A 2,700-nucleotide genomic window follows, 5' to 3' on the forward strand; every position below is an offset into this window, starting at 1 on the left:
CGACAGCACTGAGAGGTTCTTCCCCTCATTGGCTTCCAGGACCACTCTACAGCACTGAGAGAGGTTCTTACCCTCATTGGTTTCCAGAACCACTCTACAGCTCTGAGAGAGGTTCTTACCGCATTGGCTCCAAGTTCCACTCTACAGCACTGAGAGAGTATCTTACCGCATTGGCTCCAAGTTCCACTCTACAGCTCTGAGAGAGGTTCTTACCCGCATTGACTCCAAGTTCCACTCTACAGCTCTGAGAGAGATTCTTACCCGCATTGGCTCCAAGTTCGACTCTACAGCTCTGAGAGAGGTTCTTACCGCATTGGCTCCAAGTTCCACTCTACAGCTCTGAGAGAGTTTCTTACCCGCATTGGCTCCAAGTTCCACTCTACAGCTCTGAGAGAGGTTCTTACCGCATTGGCTCCAAGTTCCACTCTACAGCTCTGAGAGAGGTTCTTACTGCATTGGCTCCAAGTTCCACTCTACAGCTGTGAGAGAGATTCTTACCGCATTGGCTCCATGTTCTACAGGGCTCCGGGCAGCCGAGCGGAAATGGAGGCTTCGCCTCCCTGCGGACCTGGCATCCTTTCACTCCCTCCTCTCTACATTTTCCTCCTCTGTCTCTGCTGCTAAAGCCACTTTCTACCATTCTAAATTCCAAGCATCTGCCTCTAACCCTAGGAAGCTCTTTGCCACCTTCTCCTCCCTCCTGAATCCTCCCCCCTCCCTCCTCCCCTCTCTGCAGATGACTTCGTCAACCATTTTGAAAAGAAGGTCGATGACATCTGATCCTCGTTTGCTAAGTCAAACGACACCGCTGGTTCTGCTCACACTGCCCTACCCTATGCTCTGACCTCTTTCTCCCCTCTCTCTCCAGATGAAATCTCGCGTCTTGTGACTCCGGCCGCCCAACAACCTGCCCGCTTGACCCTATCCCTCCTCTCTTCTCCAGACCATTTCCGGAGACCTTCTCCCTTACCTCACCTCGCTCATCAACTCATCCCTGACCGCTGGCTACGTCCCTCCCGTCTTCAAGAGAGCGAGAGTTGCACCCTTCTGAAAAAACCTACACTCGATCCCTCCGATGTCAACAACTACAGACCAGTATCCCTTCTCTCTTTTCTCTCCAAAACTCTTGAGCGTGCCGTCCTTGGCCAGCTCTACCGCTATCTCTCTCAGAATGACCTTCTTGATCCAAATCAGTCAGGTTTCAAGACTAGTCATTCAACTGAGACTGCTCTTCTCTGTATCACGGAGCGCTCCGCACTGCTAAAGCTAACTCTCTCCTCTGCTCTCATCCTTCTAGACCTATCGGCTGCCTTCGATACTGTGAACCATCAGATCCTCCTCTCCACCCTCTCCGAGTTGGGCATCTCCGGCGCGGCCCACGCTTGGATTGCGTCCTACCTGACAGGTCGCTCCTACCAGGTGGCGTGGCGAGAATCTGTCTCCTCACCACGCGCTCTCACCACTGGTGTCCCCCAGGGCTCTGTTCTAGGCCCTCTCTTATTCTCGCTATACACCAAGTCACTTGGCTCTGTCATAACCTCACATGGTCTCTCCTATCATTGCTATGCAGACGACACACAATTCATCTTCTCCTTTCCCCTTCTGACCAGGTGGCGAATCGCATCTCTGCATGTCTGGCAGACATATCAGTGTGGATGACGGATCACCACCTCAAGCTGAACCTCAGCAAGACGGAGCTCCTCTTCCTCCCGGGGAAGGACTGCCCGTTCCATGATCTCGCCATCACGGTTGACAACTCCATTGTGTCCTCCTCCCAGAGCGCTAAGAACCTTGGCGTGATCCTGGACAACACCCTGACGTTCTCAACTAACATCAAGGCGGTGTCCCGTTCCTGTAGGTTCATGCTCTACAACATCCGCAGAGTACGACCCTGCCTCACACAGGAAGCGGCGCAGGTCCTAATCCAGGCACTTGTCATCTCCCGTCTTGATTACTGCAACTCGCTTTTGGCTGGGCTCCCTGCCTGTGCCATTAAACCCCTACAACTCATCCAGAACGCCGCAGCCCGTCTGGTGTTCAACCTTCCCAAGTTCTCTCACGTCACCCCGCTCCTCCGCTCTCTCCACTGGCTTCCAGTTGAAGCTCGCATCCGCTACAAGACCATGGTGCTTGCCTACGGAGCTGTGAGGGGAACGGCACCTCAGTACCTCCAGGCTCTGATCAGGCCCTACACCCAAACAAGGGCACTCGTTCATCCACCTCTGGCCTGCTCGCCTCCCTACCACTGAGGAAGTACAGTTCCCGCTCAGCCCAGTCAAAACTGTTCGCTGCTCTGGCCCCCAATGGTGGAACAAACTCCTCACGACGCCAGGACAGCGGAGTCAATCACCACCTTCCGGAGACACCTGAAACCCCACCTCTTCAAGGAATACCTAGGATAGGGTAAGTAAGGGTAAGTAATCCTTCTCACCCCCCTTCTCCCCCAACAAGATTTAGATGCAAGTGGCTGTTCCACTGGTTGTCATAAGGTGTATGCACCAATTTGTAAGTCGCTCTGGATAAGAGCATCTGCTAAATGACTTAAATGTAATGTAAATGTACTCTACAGCTCTGAGAGAGGTTCTTACCGCATTGGCTCCAAGTTCCACTCTACAGCTCTGAGAGAGTTTCTTACCACATTGGCTCCAAGTTCCACTCTACAGCTCTGAGAGAGATTCTTACCCGCATTGGCTCCAAGTT

This window comes from Oncorhynchus keta, chromosome 33 (assembly GCF_023373465.1).
Source record: "Oncorhynchus keta strain PuntledgeMale-10-30-2019 chromosome 33, Oket_V2, whole genome shotgun sequence".
NCBI lineage: Eukaryota > Metazoa > Chordata > Actinopteri > Salmoniformes > Salmonidae > Oncorhynchus > Oncorhynchus keta.